Source organism: Ambystoma mexicanum, chromosome 5q (genome assembly GCF_040938575.1).
Source record: "Ambystoma mexicanum isolate Mex_15411 chromosome 5q, UKY_AmexF1_1, whole genome shotgun sequence".
Lineage (NCBI taxonomy): Eukaryota > Metazoa > Chordata > Amphibia > Caudata > Ambystomatidae > Ambystoma > Ambystoma mexicanum.
This window is the reverse complement of record NC_090933.1, coordinates 527,009,835-527,030,479: the sequence shown is the minus strand read 5'-3', so window position 1 is coordinate 527,030,479 and position 20,645 is coordinate 527,009,835. Positions and strand designations below refer to the sequence as shown.

Here is a 20,645-nt window from a genome sequence, read left to right as displayed (position 1 = left end):
GGGACTACACAGCGCCCCCCAGCAAAATAATAGCCTGCACCCACCCTCTACTCCCGCATATTAACTTTGGCAGAAGTTTGAACAAAATTCCAGGATCCACCCCTGATGGGGCTCAAACCCACAATCCCTGGTTTAGTAGGCCACTGCCTTATCCATAAGGCCACTGGGGCCTCTCAGCCAACACCTCGAGAGTTCTTTCTTTTCCTCTTCTCTCACTGGTGTCACCTGTACTGGCCCACTGATAACTACGGGAGCATTGGATCACGTCCAAAACTGCACTGTCCCATAACACGCGTGCAACCTGCACCTGCTTGCACTCGGCTGGACACTTCCGCTTTATGGGACACACGTTGGAAAGTGGACTCAATTTCCAGACCTCAATCTTACCTGTTTAGTATTCTGACGCTCTATTGGAAAATATGTCCATCTGGTAAAAATGACAAATGCACTCCAACGCTGGGCCTTTGGCTCCAAGCAGCGTGCAAGCGGCCTTAAACAGCAGGCAAGCACCTTCTCAATTCAGCTCTCGGGTCTATGGGGTTGGTGTGCAGCCTCTTGATCACAAGCGCAGGTCCAGCGTGAAAGGGCGTGGCAGTGGAGTCACTCTGCTATTCAGACCTAGTTGGCTAATCCTCATTGCAATGGATGGCCATCTGCAGCTTTATTTGTAGCTCCATTACTTTTTGTTTTATGCAAAAAGGTGAGATTGTGATTCTTTCCCCTGGCAGATGAAGAGAAGCGACTTTACGCACTACAGGTCCCTGGACAGCCAAGCAGGTTCGAGCTAAAGACTAAGCTGTCCTTTAAGATCATTTGCTCAGAAGGGGAATTAGCTCAGATGGTAGAGCGCTCGCTTAGCATGCGAGAGGTAGCGGGATCGATGCCCGCATTCTCCAGCAAGAAACCTTTCTTCCATTTGACTATTTTATTCAAAACTCTTAAATCCTCGCAAATGAGGCATGCGCTGCTGGCTTCAGGGTGTTTACTATCATCCCAAAAGTCTTCCGTCCATTTTCTACTATGCCAAAACGTTACACATTTCCGCACCAAGGCTGGCAGCGGGCGTGAAACTATGCAACAGAGAGAAATAAAATGAGAAGCAAGCACCTTCTCTATTCAGCTCTCGGGTCTATGGGGCCGGCATTTAAAGTCTCCTACCAGCAGGGCACGTTCGGGACTACACAGCGCCCCCCAGCAAAATAATAGCCTGCACCCACCCTCTACTCCCGCATATTAACTTTGGCAGAAGTTTGAACAAAATTCCAGGATCCACCCCTGATGGGACTCGAACCCACGATCCTTGGTTTAAGGAGGCCACTGCCTATCCATAAGGCCACTGGGGCCGCTCAGCCAACAGCTCGAGAATTCTTTCTTTTCCTCTTCTCTCACTGGTGTCACCTGTACTGGCCCACTGATAACTACAGGAGCATTGGATCACGTCCAAAGCTGCACTGTCCCATAACACGCGTGCAACCTGCACCTGCTTGCACTCGGCTGGACACTTCCGCATTATGGGACACACGTTGGAAAGTGGACTCCGTTTCCAGACCTCAATCTTCCCTGTTTAGTATTCTGACGCTCTATTGGAAAATATGTCCATCTGGTAAAAATGACAAATGCACTCCAAAGCTGGGCCTTTGGCTCCAAGCAGCGTGCAAGTGGCCTTAAACAGCAGGCAAGCACCTTCTCAATTCAGCTCTCGGGTCTATGGGGTTGGTGTGCAGCCTCTTGATCACAAGCGCAGGTCCAGCGTGAAAGGGCGTGGCAGTGGAGTCACTCTGCTATTCAGACCTAGTTGGCCAATCCTCATTGCAATGGATGGCCATCTGCAGCTTTATTTGTAGCTCCATTACTTTTTGTTTTGGGCAAAAAGGTGAGATCGTGATTCTTTCCCCTGGCAGATGAAGAGAAGCGACTTTACGCACTACAGGTCCCTGGACAGCCAAGCAGGTGCGAACTAAAGACTAAGCTGTCCTTTAAGATCATTTGCTCAGAAGGGGAATTAGCTCAGATGGTAGAGCGCTCGCTTAGCATGCGAGAGGTAGCGGGATCGATGCCCGCATTCTCCAGCAAGAAACTTTTCTTCCATTTGACTATTTTATTCAAAACTCTTAAATCCTCGCAAATGAGGCATGCGCTGCTGGCTTCAGGGTGTTTACTATCATCCCAAAAGTCTTCCGTCCATTTTCTACTATGCCAAAACGTTACACATTACCGCACCAAGGCTGGCAGCGGGCGTGAAACTATGCAACAGAGAGAAATAAAATGAGAAGCAAGCACCTTCTCTATTCAGCTCTCGGGTCTATGGGGCCGGCATTTAAAGTCTCCTACCAGCAGGGCACGTTCGGGACTACACAGCGCCCCCCAGCAAAATAATAGCCTGCACCCACCCTCTACTCCCGCATATTAACTTTGGCAGAAGTTTGAACAAAATTCCAGGATCCACCCCTGATGGGACTCAAACCCACAATCCCTGGTTTAGTAGGCCACTGCCTTATCCATAAGGCCACTGGGGCCTCTCAGCCAACAGCTCGAGAGTTCTTTCTTTTCCTCTTCTCTCACTGGTGTCACCTGTACTGGCCCACTGATAACTACGGGAGCATTGGATCACGTCCAAAGCTGCACTGTCCCATAACACGCGTGCAACCTGCACCTGCTTGCACTCGGCTGGACACTTCCGCTTTATGGGACACACGTTGGAAAGTGGACTCAATTTCCAGACCTCAATCTTACCTGTTTAGTATTCTGACGCTCTATTGGAAAATATGTCCATCTGGTAAAAATGACAAATGCACTCCAACGCTGGGCCTTTGGCTCCAAGCAGCGTGCAAGCGGCCTTAAACAGCAGGCAAGCACCTTCTCAATTCAGCTCTCGGGTCTATGGGGTTGGTGTGCAGCCTCTTGATCACAAGCGCAGGTCCAGCGTGAAAGGGCGTGGCAGTGGAGTCACTCTGCTATTCAGACCTAGTTGGCTAATCCTCATTGCAATGGATGGCCATCTGCAGCTTTATTTGTAGCTCCATTACTTTTTGTTTTGGGCAAAAAGGTGAGATTGTGATTCTTTCCCCTGGCAGATGAAGAGAAGCGACTTTACGCACTACAGGTCCCTGGACAGCCAAGCAGGTTCGAGCTAAAGACTAAGCTGTCCTTTAAGATTATTTGCTCAGAAGGGGAATTAGCTCAGATGGTAGAGCGCTCGCTTAGCATGCGAGAGGTAGCGGGATCGATGCCCGCATTCTCCAGCAAGAAACTTTTCTTCCATTTGACTATTTTATTCAAAACTCTTAAATCCTCGCAAATGAGGCATGCGCTGCTGGCTTCAGGGTGTTTACTATCATCCCAAAAGTCTTCCGTCCATTTTCTACTATGCCAAAACGTTACACATTTCCGCACCAAGGCTGGCAGCGGGCGTGAAACTATGCAACAGAGAGAAATAAAATGAGAAGCAAGCACCTTCTCTATTCAGCTCTCGGGTCTATGGGGCCGGCATTTAAAGTCTCCTACCAGCAGGGCACGTTCGGGACTACACAGCGCCCCCCAGCAAAATAATAGCCTGCACCCACCCTCTACTCCCGCATATTAACTTTGGCAGAAGTTTGAACAAAATTCCAGGATCCACCCCTGATGGGGCTCAAACCCACAATCCCTGGTTTAGTAGGCCACTGCCTTATCCATAAGGCCACTGGGGCCTCTCAGCCAACAGCTCTAGAGTTCTTTCTTTTCCACTTCTCTCACTGGTGTCACCTGTACTGGCCCACTGATAACTACGGGAGCATTGGATCACGTCCAAAGCTGCACTGTCCCATAACACGCATGCAACCTGCAACTGCTTGCACTCGGCTGGACACTTCCGCTTTATGGGACACACGTTGGAAAGTGGACTCAATTTCCAGACCTCAATCTTACCTGTTTAGTATTCTGACGCTCTATTGGAAAATATGTCCATCTGGTAAAAATGACAAATGCACTCCAACGCTGGGCCTTTGGCTCCAAGCAGCGTGCAAGCGGCCTTAAACAGCAGGCAAGCACCTTCTCAATTCAGCTCTCGGGTCTATGGGGTTGGTGTGCAGCCTCTTGATCACAAGCGCAGGTCCAGCGTGAAAGGGCGTGGCAGTGGAGTCACTCTGCTATTCAGACCTAGTTGGCCAATCCTCATTGCAATGGATGGCCATCTGCAGCTTTATTTGTAGCTCCATTACTTTTTGTTTTGGGCAAAAAGGTGAGATTGTGATTCTTTCCCCTGGCAGATGAAGAGAAGCGACTTTACGCACTACAGGTCCCTGGACAGCCAAGCAGGTGCGAGCTAAAGACTAAGCTGTCCTTTAAGATCATTTGCTCAGAAGGGGAATTAGCTCAGATGGTAGAGCGCTCGCTTAGCATGCGAGAAGTAGCGGGATCGATGCCCGCATTCTCCAGCAAGAAACTTATCTTCCATTTGACTATTTTATTCAAAACTCTTAAATCCTCGCAAATGAGGCATGCGCTGCTGGCTTCAGGGTGTTTACTATCATCCCAAAAGTCTTCCGTCCATTTTCTACTATGCCAAAACGTTACACATTACCACACCAAGGCTGGCAGCGGGCGTGAAACTATGCAACAGAGAGAAATAAAATGAGAAGCAAGCACCTTCTCTATTCAGCTCTCGGGTCTATGGGGCCGGCATTTAAAGTCTCCTACCAGCAGGGCACGTTCGGGACTACACAGCGCCCCCCAGCAAAATAATAGCCTGCACCCACCCTCTACTCCCGCATATTAACTTTGGCAGAAGTTTGAACAAAATTCCAGGATCCACCCCTAATGGGGCTCAAACCCACAATCCCTGGTTTAGTAGGCCACTGCCTTATCCATAAGGCCACTGGGGCCTCTCAGCCAACAGCTCGAGAGTTCTTTCTTTTCCACTTCTCTCACTGGTGTCACCTGTACTGGCCCACTGATAACTACGGGAGCATTGGATCACGTCCAAAGCTGCACTGTCCCATAACACGCGTGCAACCTGCAACTGCTTGCACTCGGCTGGACACTTCCGCTTTATGGGACACACGTTGGAAAGTGGACTCAATTTCCAGACCTCAATCTTACCTGTTTAGTATTCTGACGCTCTATTGGAAAATATGTCCATCTGGTAAAAATGACAAATGCACTCCAACGCTGGGCCTTTGGCTCCAAGCAGCGTGCAAGCGGCCTTAAACAGCAGGCAAGCACCTTCTCAATTCAGCTCTCGGGTCTATGGGGTTGGTGTGCAGCCTCTTGATCACAAGCGCAGGTCCAGCGTGAAAGGGCGTGGCAGTGGAGTCACTCTGCTATTCAGACCTAGTTGGCCAATCCTCATTGCAATGGATGGCCATCTGCAGCTTTATTTGTAGCTCCATTACTTTTTGTTTTGGGCAAAAAGGTGAGATTGTGATTCTTTCCCCTGGCAGATGAAGAGAAGCGACTTTACGCACTACAGGTCCCTGGACAGCCAAGCAGGTGCGAGCTAAAGACTAAGCTGTCCTTTAAGATCATTTGCTCAGAAGGGGAATTAGCTCAGATGGTAGAGCGCTCGCTTAGCATGCGAGAGGTAGCGGGATTGATGCCCGCATTCTCCAGCAAGAAACTTTTCTTCCATTTGACTATTTTATTCAAAACTCTTCAATCCTCGCAAATGAGGCATGCGCTGCTGGCTTCAGGGTGTTTACTATCATCCCAAAAGTCTTCCGTCCATTTTCTACTATGCCAAAACGTTACACATTACCGCACCAAGGCTGGCAGCGGGCGTGAAACTATGCAACAGAGAGAAATAAAATGAGAAGCAAGCACCTTCTCTATTCAGCTCTCGGGTCTATGGGGCCGGCATTTAAAGTCTCCTACCAGCAGGGCACGTTCGGGACTACACAGCGCCCCCCAGCAAAATAATAGCCTGCACCCACCCTCTACTCTCGCATATTAACTTTGGCAGAAGTTTGAACAAAATTCCAGGATCCACCCCTGATGGGGCTCAAACCCACAATCCCTGGTTTAGTAGGCCACTGCCTTATCCATAAGGCCACTGGGGCCTCTCAGCCAACAGCTCGAGAGTTCTTTCTTTTCCTCTTCTCTCACTGGTGTCACCTGTACTGGCCCACTGATAACTACAGGAGCATTGGATCACGTCCAAAGCTGCACTGTCCCATAACACGCGTGCAACCTGTAACTGCTTGCACTCGGCTGGACACTTCCGCTTTATGGGACACACGTTGGAAAGTGGACTCAATTTCCAGACCTCAATCTTACCTGTTTAGTATTCTGACGCTCTATTGGAAAATATGTCCATCTGGTAAAAATGACAAATGCACTCCAACGCTGGGCCTTTGGCTCCAAGCAGCGTGCAAGCGGCCTTAAACAGCAGGCAAGCACCTTCTCAATTCAGCTCTCGGGTCTATGGGGTTGGTGTGCAGCCTCTTGATCACAAGCGCAGGTCCAGCGTGAAAGGGCGTGGCAGTGGAGTCACTCTGCTATTCAGACCTAGTTGGCCAATCCTCATTGCAATGGATGGCCATCTGCAGCTTTATTTGTAGCTCCATTACTTTTTGTTTTGGGCAAAAAGGTGAGATTGTGATTCTTTCCCCTGGCAGATGAAGAGAAGCGACTTTACGCACTACAGGTCCCTGGACAGCCAAGCAGGTGCGAGCTAAAGACTGAGCTGTCCTTTAAGATCATTTGCTCAGAAGGGGAATTAGCTCAGATGGTAGAGCGCTCGCTTAGCATGCGAGAGGTAGCGGGATCGATGCCCGCATTCTCCAGCAAGAAACTTTTCTTCCATTTGACTATTTTATTCAAAACTCTTAAATCCTCGCAAATGAGGCATGCGCTGCTGGCTTCAGGGTGTTTACTATCATCCCAAAAGTCTTCCGTCCATTTTCTACTATGCCAAAACGTTACACATTACCACACCAAGGCTGGCAGCGGGCGTGAAACTATGCAACAGAGAGAAATAAAATGAGAAGCAAGCACCTTCTCTATTCAGTTCTCGGGTCTATGGGGCCGGCATTTAAAGTCTCCTACCAGCAGGGCACGTTCGGGACTACACAGCGCCCCCCAGCAAAATAATAGCCTGCACCCACCCTCTACTCCCGCATATTAACTTTGGCAGAAGTTTGAACAAAATTCCAGGATCCACCCCTGATGGGACTCAAACCCACAATCCCTGGTCTAGTAGGCCACTGCCTTATCCATAAGGCCACTGGGGCCTCTCAGCCAACAGCTCGAGAGTTCTTTCTTTTCCTCTTCTCTCACTGGTGTCACCTGTACTGGCCCACTGATAACTACAGGAGCATTGGATCACGTCCAAAGCTGCACTGTCCCATAACACGCGTGCAACCTGCACCTGCTTGCACTCGGCTGGACACTTCCGCTTTATGGGACACACGTTGGAAAGTGGACTCAATTTCCAGACCTCAATCTTACCTGTTTAGTATTCTGACGCTCTATTGGAAAATATGTCCATCTGGTAAAAATGACAAATGCACTCCAACGCTGGGCCTTTGGCTCCAAGCAGCGTGCAAGCGGCCTTAAATAGCAGGCAAGCACCTTCTCAATTCAGCTCTCGGGTCTGTGGGGTTGGTGTGCAGCCTCTTGATCACAAGCGCAGGTCCAGCGTGAAAGGGCGTGGCAGTGGAGTCACTCTGCTATTCAGACCTAGTTGGCCAATCCTCATTGCAATGGATGGCCATCTGCAGCTTTATTTGTAGCTCCATTACTTTTTGTTTTGGGCAAAAAGGTGAGATTGTGATTCTTTCCCCTGGCAGATGAAGAGAAGCGACTTTACGCACTACAGGTCCCTGGACAGCCAAGCAGGTGCGAGCTAAAGACTAAGCTGTCCTTTAAGATCATTTGCTCAGAAGGGGAATTAGCTCAGATGGTAGAGCGCTCGCTTAGCATGCGAGAGGTAGCGGGATCGATGCCCGCATTCTCCAGCATGAAACTTTTCTTCCATTTGACTATTTTATTCAAAACTCTTAAATCCTCGCAAATGAGGCATGCGCTGCTGGCTTCAGGGTGTTTACTATCATCCCAAAAGTCTTCCGTCCATTTTCTACTATGCCAAAACGTTACACATTTCCGCACCAAGGCTGGCAGCGGGCGTGAAACTATGCAACAGAGAGAAATAAAATGAGAAGCAAGCACCTTCTCTATTCAGCTCTCGGGTCTATGGGGCCGGCATTTAAAGTCTCCTACCAGCAGGGCACGTTCGGGACTACACAGCGCCCCCCAGCAAAATAATAGCCTGCACCCACCCTCTACTCCCGCATATTAACTTTGGCAGAAGTTTGAACAAAATTCCAGGATCCACCCCTGATGGGACTCAAACCCACAATCCCTGGTCTAGTAGGCCACTGCCTTATCCATAAGGCCACTGGGGCCGCTCAGCCAACAGCTCGAGAGTTCTTTCTTTTCCTCTTCTCTCACTGGTGTCACCTGTACTGGCCCACTGATAACTACAGGAGCATTGGATCACGTCCAAAGCTGCACTGTCCCATAACACGCGTGCAACCTGCACCTGCTTGCACTCGGCTGGACACTTCCGCTTTATGGGACACACGTTGGAAAGTGGACTCAATTTCCAGACCTCAATCTTACCTGTTTAGTATTCTGACGCTCTATTGGAAAATATGTCCATCTGGTAAAAATGACAAATGCACTCCAACGCTGGGCCTTTGGCTCCAAGCAGCGTGCAAGCGGCCTTAAACAGCAGGCAAGCACCTTCTCAATCGAGCTCTCGGGTCTATGGGGTTGGTGTGCAGCCTCCGGATCACAAGCGCAGGTCCAGCGTGAAAGGGCGTGGCAGTGGAGTCACTCTGCTATTAAGACCTGGTTGGCCAATCCTCATTGCAATGGATGGTCATCTGCAGCTTTATTTGTAGCTCCATTACTTTTTGTTTTGGGCAAAAAGGTGAGATTGTGATTTTTCCCCTGGCAGATGAAGAGAAGCGACTTTACGCACTACAGGTCCCTGGACAGCCAAGCAGGTGCTAGCTAAAGACTAAGCTGTCCTTTAAGATCGTTTGCTCAGAAGGGGAATTAGCTCAGATGGTAGAGCGCTCGCTTTGCATGCGAGAGGTAGCGGGATCGATGCCCGCATTCTCCAGCAAGAAACGTTTCTTCAATTTGACTATTTTATTCAAAACTCTTAAATCCTCGCAAATGAGGCATGCGCTGCTGGCTTCAGGGTGTTTACTATCGTCCCAAAAGACTTCCGTCCATTTTCTACTATGCCAAAACGTTACACATTTCTGCACCAAGGCTGGCAGCTGGCGTGAAACTATGCAACAGAGAGAAATAAAATGAGAAGCAAGCACCTTCTCTATTCAGCTCTCGGGTCTATGGGGCCGGCATTTAAAGTCTCCGACCAGCAGGGCACGTTCGGGACTACACAGCACCCCCCAGCAAAATAATAGCCTGCACCCACCCTCTACTCCCGCAAAAAACTTTGGCAGTAGTTTGAACGAGACTCGAACCCACAATCTCTGGTTTAGTAGGCCACTGCCTTATCCATAAGGCATTCTGACGCTCTATTGGAAAATATGTCCATCTGGTAAAAATGACAAATGCACTCCAACGCTGGGCCTTTGGCTCCAAGCAGCGTGCAAGCGGCCTTAAACAGCAGGCAAGCACCTTCTCAATTCAGCTCTCGGATCTATGGGGTTGGTGTGCAGCCTCTTGATCACAAGCGCAGGTCCAGCGTGAAAGGGCGTGGCAGTGGAGTCACTCTGCTATTAAGACCTAGTTGGTCAATCCTCATTGCAATGGATGGCCATCTGCAGCTTTATTTGTAGCTCCATTGCTTTTTGTTTTGGGCAAAAAGGTGAGATTGTGATTTTTCCCCTGGCAGATGAAGAGAAGCGACTTTACGCACTACAGGTCCCTGGACAGCCAAGCAGGTGCGAGCTAAAGACTAAGCTGTCCTTTAAGATCATTTGCTCAGAAGCGTAATTAGCTCAGATGGTAGAGCGCTCGCTTAGCATGCGAGAGGTAGCGGGATCGATGCCCGCATTCTCCAGCAAGAAACTTTTCTTCCATTTGACTATTTTATTCAAAACTCTTAAATCCTCGCAAATGAGGCATGCGCTGCTGGCTTCAGGGTGTTTACTATCATCCCAAAAGTCTTCCGTCCATTTTCTACTATGCCAAAACGTTACACATTTCTGCACCAAGGCTGGCAGCTGGCGTGAAACTATGCAACAGAGAGAAATAAAATGAGAAGCAAGCACCTTCTCTATTCAGCTCTCGGGTCTATGGGGCCGGCATTTAAAGTCTCCCACCAGCAGGGCACGTTCGGGACTACACAGCGCCCCCCAGCAAAATAATAGCCTGCACCCACCCTCTACTCCTGCATATATCTTTGGCAGAAGTTTGAACAAAATTCCAGGATCCACCCCTGATGGGACTTGAACCCATGATCGCTGGTTTATGTAGGCCACTGCCTTATCCATAAGGCCACTGGGGCCTCTCAGCCAAAAGCTCGAGAGTTCTTTCTTTTCCTCTTCTCTCACTGGTGTCACCTGTACTGGCCCACTGATAACTACGGGAGCATTGGATCACGTCCAAAGCTGCACTGTCCCATTACACGCGTGCAACCTGCACCTGCTTGCACTCGGCTGGACACTTCCGCTTTATGGGACACACGTTGGAAAGTGGACTCAATTTCCAGAACTCAATCTTACCTGTTTAGTATTCTGACGCTCTATTGGAAAATATGTCCATCTGGTAAACATGACAAATGCACTCCAACGCTGGGCCTTTGGCTCCAAGCAGCATGCAAGCGGCCTTAAACAGCAGGCAAGCACCTTCTCAATCGAGCTCTCGGGTCTATGGGGTTGGTGTGCAGCCTCCGGATCACAAGCGCAGGTCCAGCTTGAAAGGGCGTGGCAGTGGAGTCACTCTGCTATCAATACCTAGTTAGCCAATCCTCATTGCAATTGATGGTCATCTGCAGCTTTATTTGTAGCTCCATTACTTTTTGTTTTGGGCAAAAAGGTGAGATTGTGATTTTTCCCCTGGCAGATGAAGAGAAGCGACTTTACGCACTACAGGTCCCTGGACAGCCAAGCAGGTGCTAGCTAAAGACTAAGCTGTCCTTTAAGATCGTTTGCTCAGAAGGGGAATTAGCTCAGATGGTAGAGCGCTCGCTTTGCATGCGAGAGGTAGCGGGATCGATGCCCGCATTCTCCAGCAAGAAACGTTTCTTCAATTTGACTATTTTATTCAAAACTCTTAAATCCTCGCAAATGAGGCATGCGCTGCTGGCTTCAGGGTGTTTACTATCGTCCCAAAAGACTTCCGTCCATTTTCTACTATGCCAAAACGTTACACATTTCTGCACCAAGGCTGGCAGCTGGCGTGAAACTATGCAACAGAGAGAAATAAAATGAGAAGCAAGCACCTTCTCTATTCAGCTCTCGGGTCTATGGGGCCGGCATTTAAAGTCTCCGACCAGCAGGGCACGTTCGGGACTACACAGCGCCCCCCAGCAAAATAATAGCCTGCACCCACCCTCTACTCCCGCAAAAAACTTTGGCAGTAGTTTGAACGAGACTCGAACCCACAATCTCTGGTTTAGTAGGCCACTGCCTTATCCATAAGGCATTCTGACGCTCTATTGGAAAATATGTCCATCTGGTAAAAATGACAAATGCACTCCAACGCTGGGCCTTTGGCTCCAAGCAGCGTGCAAGCGGCCTTAAACAGCAGGCAAGCACCTTCTCAATTCAGCTCTCGGGTCTATGGGGTTGGTGTGCAGCCTCTTGATCACAAGCGCAGGTCCAGCGTGAAAGGGCGTGGCAGTGGAGTCACTCTGCTATTCAGACCTAGTTGGCCAATCCTCATTGCAATGGATGGCCATCTGCAGCTTTATTTGTAGCTCCATTACTTTTTGTTTTGGGCAAAAAGGTGAGATTGTGATTCTTTCCCCTGGCAGATGAAGAGAAGCGACTTTACGCACTACAGGTCCCTGGACAGCCAAGCAGGTGCGAGCTAAAGACTAAGCTGTCCTTTAAGATCATTTGCTCAGAAGCGGAATTAGCTCAGATGGTAGAGCGCTCGCTTAGCATGCGAGAGGTAGCGGGATCGATGCCCGCATTCTCCAGCAAGAAACTTTTCTTCCATTTGACTATTTTATTCAAAACTCTTAAATCCTCGCAAATGAGGCATGCGCTGCTGGCTTCAGGGTGTTTACTATCATCCCAAAAGTCTTCCGTCCATTTTCTACTATGCCAAAACGTTACACATTTCTGCACCAAGGCTGGCAGCTGGCGTGAAACTATGCAACAGAGAGAAATAAAATGAGAAGCAAGCACCTTCTCTATTCAGCTCTCGGGTCTATGGGGCCGGCATTTAAAGTCTCCCACCAGCAGGGCACGTTCGGGACTACACAGCGCCCCCCAGCAAAATAATAGCCTGCACCCACCCTCTACTCCTGCATATATCTTTGGCAGAAGTTTGAACAAAATTCCAGGATCCACCCCTGATGGGACTTGAACCCATGATCGCTGGTTTATGTAGGCCACTGCCTTATCCATAAGGCCCCTGGGGCCTCTCAGCCAACAGCTCGAGAGTTCTTTCTTTTCCTCTTCTCTCACTGGTGTCACCTGTACTGGCCCACTGATAACTACGGGAGCATTGGATCACGTCCGAAGCTGCACTGTCCCATAACACGCGTGCAACCTGCACCTGCTTGCACTCGGCTGGACACTTCCGCTTTATGGGACACACGTTGGAAAGTGGACTCAATTTCCAGAACTCAATCTTACCTGTTTAGTATTCTGACGCTCTATTGGAAAATATGTCCATCTGGTAAACATGACAAATGCACTCCAACGCTGGGCCTTTGGCTCCAAGCAGCATGCAAGCGGCCTTAAACAGCAGGCAAGCACCTTCTCAATCGAGCTCTCGGGTCTATGGGGTTGGTGTGCAGCCTCCGGATCACAAGCGCAGGTCCAGCTTGAAAGGGCGTGGCAGTGGAGTCACTCTGCTATCAATACCTAGTTAGCCAATCCTCATTGCAATTGATGGTCATCTGCAGCTTTATTTGTAGCTCCATTACTTTTTGTTTTGGGCAAAAAGGTGAGATTGTGATTTTTCCCCTGGCAGATGAAGAGAAGCGACTTTACGCACTACAGGTCCCTGGACAGCCAAGCAGGTGCTAGCTAAAGACTAAGCTGTCCTTTAAGATCGTTTGCTCAGAAGGGGAATTAGCTCAGATGGTAGAGCGCTCGCTTTGCATGCGAGAGGTAGCGGGATCGATGCCCGCATTCTCCAGCAAGAAACGTTTCTTCAATTTGACTATTTTATTCAAAACTCTTAAATCCTCGCAAATGAGGCATGCGCTGCTGGCTTCAGGGTGTTTACTATCGTCCCAAAAGACTTCCGTCCATTTTCTACTATGCCAAAACGTTACACATTTCTGCACCAAGGCTGGCAGCTGGCGTGAAACTATGCAACAGAGAGAAATAAAATGAGAAGCAAGCACCTTCTCTATTCAGCTCTCGGGTCTATGGGGCCGGCATTTAAAGTCTCCTACCAGCAGGGCACGTTCGGGACTACACAGCGCCCCCCAGCAAAATAATAGCCTGCACCCACCCTCTACTCCCGCAAAAAACTTTGGCAGCAGTTTGAACGGGACTCGAACCCACAATCCCTGGTTTAGTAGGCCACTGCCTTATCCATAAGGCATTCTGACGCTCTATTGGAAAATATGTCCATCTGGTAAAAATGACAAATGCACTCCAACGCTGGGCCTTTGGCTCCAAGCAGCGTGCAAGCGGCCTTAAACAGCAGGCAAGCACCTTCTCAATTCAGCTCTCGGGTCTATGGGGTTGGTGTGCAGCCTCTTGATCACAAGCGCAGGTCCAGCGTGAAAGGGCGTGGCAGTGGAGTCACTCTGCTATTAAGACCTAGTTGGTCAATCCTCATTGCAATGGATGGCCATCTGCAGCTTTATTTGTAGCTCCATTGCTTTTTGTTTTGGGCAAAAAGGTGAGATTGTGATTTTTCCCCTGGCAGATGAAGAGAAGCGACTTTACGCACTACAGGTCCCTGGACAGCCAAGCAAGAGCGAGCTAAAGACTAAGCTGTCCTTTAAGATCATTTGCTCAGAAGGGGAATTAGCTCAGATGGTAGAGCACTCGCTTAGCATGCGAGAGGTAGCGGGCATCCCGCATTCTCCAGCAAGAAACTTTTCTTTCATTTGACTTTTTTTATTCAAAACTCTTAAATCCTCGCAAATGAGGCATGCGCTGCTGGCTGCAGGGTGTTTACTATCATCCCAAAAGTCTTCCGTCCATTTTCTACTATGCCAAAACGTTACACATTTCTGCACCAAGGCTGGCAGCTGGCGTGAAACTATGCAACAGAGAGAAATAAAATGAGAAGCAAGCACCTTCTCTATTCAGCTCTCGGGTCTATGGGGCCGGCATTTAAAGTCTCCCACCAGCAGGGCACGTTCGGGACTACACAGCGCCCCCCAGCAAAATAATAGCCTGCACCCACCCTCTACTCCCGCATATAACTTTGGCACCATTTTCACCATTTCACCATTTTCACCATTTCCATTTTCTACTATGCCAAAACGTTACACATTTCCGCACCAAGGCTGGCAGCGGGCGTGAAACTATGCAACAGAGAGAAATAAAATGAGAAGCAAGCACCTTCTCTATTCAGCTCTCGGGTCTATGGGGCCGGCATTTAAAGTCTCCTACCAGCAGGGCACGTTCGGGACTACACAGCGCCCCCCAGCAAAATAATAGCCTGCACCCACCCTCTACTCCTGCATATATCTTTGGCAGAAGTTTGAACAAAATTCCAGGATCCACCCCTGATGGGACTTGAACCCATGATAGCTGGTTTATGTAGGCCACTGCCTTATCCATAAGGCCACTGGGGCCTCTCAGCCAAAAGCTCGAGAGTTCTTTCTTTTCCTCTTCTCTCACTGGTGTCACCTGTACTGGCCCACTGATAACTACGGGAGCATTGGATCACGTCCGAAGCTGCACTGTCCCATAACACGCGTGCAACCTGCACCTGCTTGCACTCGGCTGGACACTTCCGCTTTATGGGACACACGTTGGAAAGTGGACTCAATTTCCAGAACTCAATCTTACCTGTTTAGTATTCTGACGCTCTATTGGAAAATATGTCCATCTGGTAAACATGACAAATGCACTCCAACACTGGGCCTTTGGCTCCAAGCAGCATGCAAGCGGCCTTAAACAGCAGGCAAGCACCTTCTCAATCGAGCTCTCGGGTCTATGGGGTTGGTGTGCAGCCTCCGGATCACAAGCGCAGGTCCAGCGTGAAAGGGCGTGGCAGTGGAGTCACTCTGCTATCAATACCTAGTTAGCCAATCCTCATTGCAATGGATGGTCATCTGCAGCTTTATTTGTAGCTCCATTACTTTTTGTTTTGGGCAAAAAGGTGAGATTGTGATTTTTCCCCTGGCAGATGAAGAGAAGCGACTTTACGCACTACAGGTCCCTGGACAGCCAAGCAGGTGCTAGCTAAAGACTAAGCTGTCCTTTAAGATCGTTTGCTCAGAAGGGGAATTAGCTCAGATGGTAGAGCGCTCGCTTTGCATGCGAGAGGTAGCGGGATCGATGCCCGCATTCTCCAGCAAGAAACGTTTCTTCAATTTGACTATTTTATTCAAAACTCTTAAATCCTCGCAAATGAGGCATGCGCTGCTGGCTTCAGGGTGTTTACTATCGTCCCAAAAGTCTTCCGTCCATTTTCTACTATGCCAAAACGTTACACATTTCCGCACCAAGGCTGGCAGCTGGCGTGAAACTATGCAACAGAGAGAAATAAAATGAGAAGCAAGCACCTTCTCTATTCAGCTCTCGGGTCTATGGGGCCGGCATTTAAAGTCTCCTACCAGCAGGGCACGTTCGGGACTACACAGCGCCCCCCAGCAAAATAATAGCCTGCACCCACCCTCTACTCCCGCATATTAACTTTGGCAGAAGTTTGAACAAAATTCCAGGATCCACCCCTGATGGGGCTCAAACCCACAATCCCTGGTTTAGTAGGCCACTGCCTTATCCATAAGGCCACTGGGGCCTCTCAGCCAACAGCTCGAGAGTTCTTTCTTTTCCACTTCTCTCACTGGTGTCACCTGTACTGGCCCACTGATAACTACGGGAGCATTGGATCACGTCCAAAGCTGCACTGTCCCATAACACGCGTGCAACCTGCACCTGCTTGCACTCGGCTGGACACTTCCGCTTTATGGGACACACGTTGGAAAGTGGACTCAATTTCCAGACCTCAATCTTACCTGTTTAGTATTCTGACGCTCTATTGGAAAATATGTCCATCTGGTAAAAATGACAAATGCACTCCAACGCTGGGCCTTTGGCTCCAAGCAGCGTGCAAGCGGCCTTAAACAGCAGGCAAGCACCTTCTCAATTCAGCTCTCAGGTCTATGGGGTTGGTGTGCAGCCTCTTGATCACAAGCGCAGGTCCAGCGTGAAAGGGCGTGGCAGTGGAGTCACTCTGCTATTAAGACCTAGTTGGTCAATCCTCATTGCAATGGATGGCCATCTGCAGCTTTATTTGTAGCTCCATTGCTTTTTGTTTTGGGCAAAAAGGTGAGATTGTGATTTTTCCCCTGGCAGATGAAGAGAAGCGACTTTACGCACTACAGGTCCCTGGACAGCCAAGCAAGAGCGAGCTAAAGACTAAGCTGTCCTTTAAGATCATTTGCTCAGAAGGGGAATTAGCTCAGATGGTAGAGCACTCGCTTAGCATGCGAGAGGTAGCGGGCATCCCGCATTCTCCAGCAAGAAACTTTTCTTTCATTTGACTTTTTTTATTCAAAACTCTTAAATCCTCGCAAATGAGGCATGCGCTGCTGGCTGCAGGGTGTTTACTATCATCCCAAAAGTCTTCCGTCCATTTTCTACTATGCCAAAACGTTACACATTTCTGCACCAAGGCTGGCAGCTGGCGTGAAACTATGCAACAGAGAGAAATAAAATGAGAAGCAAGCACCTTCTCTATTCAGCTCTCGGGTCTATGGGGCCGGCATTTAAAGTCTCCCACCAGCAGGGCACGTTCGGGACTACACAGCGCCCCCCAGCAAAATAATAGCCTGCACCCACCCTCTACTCCCGCATATAACTTTGGCACCATTTTCACCATTTCACCATTTTTCACCATTTTCACCATTTCACCATTTTCACCATTTCCATTTTCTACTATGCCAAAACGTTACACATTTCCGCACCAAGGCTGGCAGCGGGCGTGAAACTATGCAACAGAGAGAAATAAAATGAGAAGCAAGCACCTTCTCTATTCAGCTCTCGGGTCTATGGGGCCGGCATTTAAAGTCTCCTACCAGCAGGGCACGTTCGGGACTACACAGCGCCCCCCAGCAAAATAATAGCCTGCACCCACCCTCTACTCCTGTATATATCTTTGGCAGAAGTTTGAACAAAATTCCAGGATCCACCCCTGATGGGACTTGAACCCATGATCGCTGGTTTATGTAGGCCACTGCCTTATCCATAAGGCCACTGGGGCCTCTCAGCCAAAAGCTCGAGAGTTCTTTCTTTTCCTCTTCTCTCACTGGTGTCACCTGTACTGGCCCACTGATAACTACGGGAGCATTGGATCACGTCCAAAGCTGCACTGTCCCATAACACGCGTGCAACCTGCACCTGCTTGCACTCGGCTGGACACTTCCGCTTTATGGGACACACGTTGGAAAGTGGACTCAATTTCCAGAACTCAATCTTACCTGTTTAGTATTCTGACGCTCTATTGGAAAATATGTCCATCTGGTAAACATGACAAATGCACTCCAACGCTGGGCCTTTGGCTCCAAGCAGCATGCAAGCGGCCTTAAACAGCAGGCAAGCACCTTCTCAATCGAGCTCTCGGGTCTATGGGGTTGGTGTGCAGCCTCCGGATCACAAGCGCAGGCCCAGCGTGAAAGGGCGTGGCAGTGGAGTCACTCTGCTATCAATACCTAGTTAGCCAATCCTCATTGCAATGGATGGCCATCTGCAGCTTTATTTGTAGCTCCATTACTTTTTGTTTTGGGCAAAAAGGTGAGATTGTGATTTTTCCCCTGGCAGATGAAGAGAAGCGACTTTACGCACTACAGGTCCCTGGACAGCCAAGCAGGTGCTAGCTAAAGACTAAGCTGTCCTTTAAGATCGTTTGCTCAGAAGGGGAATTAGCTCAGATGGTAGAGCGCTCGCTTTGCATGCGAGAGGTAGCGGGATCGATGCCCGCATTCTCCAGCAAGAAACGTTTCTTCAATTTGACTATTTTATTCAAAACTCTTAAATCCTCGCAAATGAGGCATGCGCTGCTGGCTTCAGGGTGTTTACTATCGTCCCAAAAGTCTTCCGTCCATTTTCTACTATGCCAAAACGTTACACATTTCCGCACCAAGGCTGGCAGCGGGCGTGAAACTATGCAACAGAGAGAAATAAAATGAGAAGCAAGCACCTTCTCTATTCAGCTCTCGGGTCTATGGGGCCGGCATTTAAAGTCTCCTACCAGCAGGGCACGTTCGGGACTACACAGCGCCCCCCAGCAAAATAATAGCCTGCACCCACCCTCTACTCCCGCAAAAAACTTTGGCAGCAGTTTGAACGGGACTCGAACCCACAATCCCTGGTTTAGTAGGCCACTGCCTTATCCATAAGGCATTCTGACGCTCTATTGGAAAATATGTCCATCTGGTAAAAATGACAAATGCACTCCAACGCTGGGCCTTTGGCTCCAAGCAGCGTGCAAGCGGCCTTAAACAGCAGGCAAGCACCTTCTCAATTCAGCTCTCGGGTCTATGGGGTTGGTGTGCAGCCTCTTGATCACAAGCGCAGGTCCAGCGTGAAAGGGCGTGGCAGTGGAGTCACTCTGCTATTAAGACCTAGTTGGTCAATCCTCATTGCAATGGATGGCCATCTGCAGCTTTATTTGTAGCTCCATTGCTTTTTGTTTTGGGCAAAAAGGTGAGATTGTGATTTTTCCCCTGGCAGATGAAGAGAAGCGACTTTACGCACTACAGGTCCCTGGACAGCCAAGCAAGAGCGAGCTAAAGACTAAGCTGTCCTTTAAGATCATTTGCTCAGAAGGGGAATTAGCTCAGATGGTAGAGCACTCGCTTAGCATGCGAGAGGTAGCGGGCATCCCGCATTCTCCAGCAAGAAACTTTTCTTTCATTTGACTTTTTTTATTCAAAACTCTTAAATCCTCGCAAATGAGGCATGCGCTGCTGGCTGCAGGGTGTTTACTATCATCCCAAAAGTCTTCCGTCCATTTTCTACTATGCCAAAACGTTACACATTTCTGCACCAAGGCTGGCAGCTGGCGTGAAACTATGCAACAGAGAGAAATAAAATGAGAAGCAAGCACCTTCTCTATTCAGCTCTCGGGTCTATGGGGCCGGCATTTAAAGTCTCCTACCAGCAGGGCACGTTCGGGACTACACAGCGCCCCCCAGCAAAATAATAGCCTGCACCCACCCTCTACTCCCGCATATAACTTTGGCACCATTTTCACCATTTCACCATTTCACCATTTTTCACCATTTTCACCATTTCACCATTTTCACCATTTCCATTTTCTACTATGCCAAAACGTTACACATTTCCGCACCAAGGCTGGCAGCGGGCGTGAAACTATGCAACAGAGAGAAATAAAATGAGAAGCAAGCACCTTCTCTATTCAGCTCTCGGGTCTATGGGGCCGGCATTTAAAGTCTCCTACCAGCAGGGCACGTTCGGGACTACACAGCGCCCCCCAGCAAAATAATAGCCTGCACCCACCCTCTACTCCTGCATATATCTTTGGCAGAAGTTTGAACAAAATTCCAGGATCCACCCCTGATGGGACTTGAACCCATGATCGCTGGTTTATGTAGGCCACTGCCTTATCCATAAGGCCACTGGGGCCTCTCAGCCAAAAGCTCGAGAGTTCTTTCTTTTCCTCTTCTCTCACTGGTGTCACCTGTACTGGCCCACTGATAACTACGGGAGCATTGGATCACGTCCGAAGCTGCACTGTCCCATAACACGCGTGCAACCTGCACCTGCTTGCACTCGGCTGGACACTTCCGCTTTATGGGACACACGTTGGAAAGTGGACTCAATTTCCAGAACTCAATCTTACCTGTTTAGTATTCTGACGCTCTATTGGAAAATATGTCCATCTGGTAAACATGACAAATGCACTCCAACGCTGGGCCTTTGGCTCCAAGCAGCATGCAAGCGGCCTTAAACAGCAGGCAAGCACCTTCTCAATCGAGCTCTCAGGTCTATGGGGTTGGTGTGCAGCCTCCGGATCACAAGCGCAGGTCCAGCGTGGAAGGGCGTGGCAGTGGAGTCACTCTGCTATCAATACCTAGTTAGCCAATCCTCATTGCAATTGATGGTCATCTGCAGCTTTATTTGTAGCTCCATTACTTTTTGTTTTGGGCAAAAAGGTGAGATTGTGATTCTTTCCCCTGGCAGATGAAGAGAAGCGACTTTACGCACTACAGGTCCCTGGACAGCCAAGCAGGTGCTAGCTAAAGACTAAGCTGTCCTTTAAGATCGTTTGCTCAGAAGGGGAATTAGCTCAGATGGTAGAGCGCTCGCTTTGCATGCGAGAGGTAGCGGGATCGATGCCCGCATTCTCCA

The 20,645-nt window shown here is 49.2% G+C and overlaps 13 non-coding genes across 13 annotated transcripts; all 13 read left to right on the top strand.

Annotated features, from left to right (window-relative positions):
* Nucleotides 1-823: 823 nt before the first annotated feature.
* On the top strand, nt 824-896 carry TRNAA-AGC (transfer RNA alanine (anticodon AGC)). Its single transcript has one exon. It is a non-coding gene; the product is annotated as a tRNA-Ala (tRNA).
* A 1,100-nt stretch (nt 897-1,996) lies between these two features.
* TRNAA-AGC (transfer RNA alanine (anticodon AGC)) lies at nt 1,997-2,069 on the top strand. Its single transcript has one exon. It is a non-coding gene; the product is annotated as a tRNA-Ala (tRNA).
* A 1,100-nt stretch (nt 2,070-3,169) lies between these two features.
* Nucleotides 3,170-3,242, top strand: TRNAA-AGC (transfer RNA alanine (anticodon AGC)). The gene has a single exon. It is a non-coding gene; the product is annotated as a tRNA-Ala (tRNA).
* A 1,100-nt stretch (nt 3,243-4,342) lies between these two features.
* On the top strand, nt 4,343-4,415 carry TRNAA-AGC (transfer RNA alanine (anticodon AGC)). The gene has a single exon. It is a non-coding gene; the product is annotated as a tRNA-Ala (tRNA).
* A 1,100-nt stretch (nt 4,416-5,515) lies between these two features.
* On the top strand, nt 5,516-5,588 carry TRNAA-AGC (transfer RNA alanine (anticodon AGC)). Its single transcript has one exon. It is a non-coding gene; the product is annotated as a tRNA-Ala (tRNA).
* A 1,100-nt stretch (nt 5,589-6,688) lies between these two features.
* TRNAA-AGC (transfer RNA alanine (anticodon AGC)) lies at nt 6,689-6,761 on the top strand. Its single transcript has one exon. It is a non-coding gene; the product is annotated as a tRNA-Ala (tRNA).
* Nucleotides 6,762-7,861: 1,100 nt separating this feature from the next.
* TRNAA-AGC (transfer RNA alanine (anticodon AGC)) lies at nt 7,862-7,934 on the top strand. Its single transcript has one exon. It is a non-coding gene; the product is annotated as a tRNA-Ala (tRNA).
* A 1,099-nt stretch (nt 7,935-9,033) lies between these two features.
* On the top strand, nt 9,034-9,106 carry TRNAA-UGC (transfer RNA alanine (anticodon UGC)). Its single transcript has one exon. It is a non-coding gene; the product is annotated as a tRNA-Ala (tRNA).
* A 2,011-nt stretch (nt 9,107-11,117) lies between these two features.
* On the top strand, nt 11,118-11,190 carry TRNAA-UGC (transfer RNA alanine (anticodon UGC)). Its single transcript has one exon. It is a non-coding gene; the product is annotated as a tRNA-Ala (tRNA).
* A 2,012-nt stretch (nt 11,191-13,202) lies between these two features.
* TRNAA-UGC (transfer RNA alanine (anticodon UGC)) lies at nt 13,203-13,275 on the top strand. The gene has a single exon. It is a non-coding gene; the product is annotated as a tRNA-Ala (tRNA).
* A 2,276-nt stretch (nt 13,276-15,551) lies between these two features.
* On the top strand, nt 15,552-15,624 carry TRNAA-UGC (transfer RNA alanine (anticodon UGC)). The gene has a single exon. It is a non-coding gene; the product is annotated as a tRNA-Ala (tRNA).
* A 2,563-nt stretch (nt 15,625-18,187) lies between these two features.
* TRNAA-UGC (transfer RNA alanine (anticodon UGC)) lies at nt 18,188-18,260 on the top strand. Its single transcript has one exon. It is a non-coding gene; the product is annotated as a tRNA-Ala (tRNA).
* Nucleotides 18,261-20,572: 2,312 nt separating this feature from the next.
* TRNAA-UGC (transfer RNA alanine (anticodon UGC)) lies at nt 20,573-20,645 on the top strand. Its single transcript has one exon. It is a non-coding gene; the product is annotated as a tRNA-Ala (tRNA).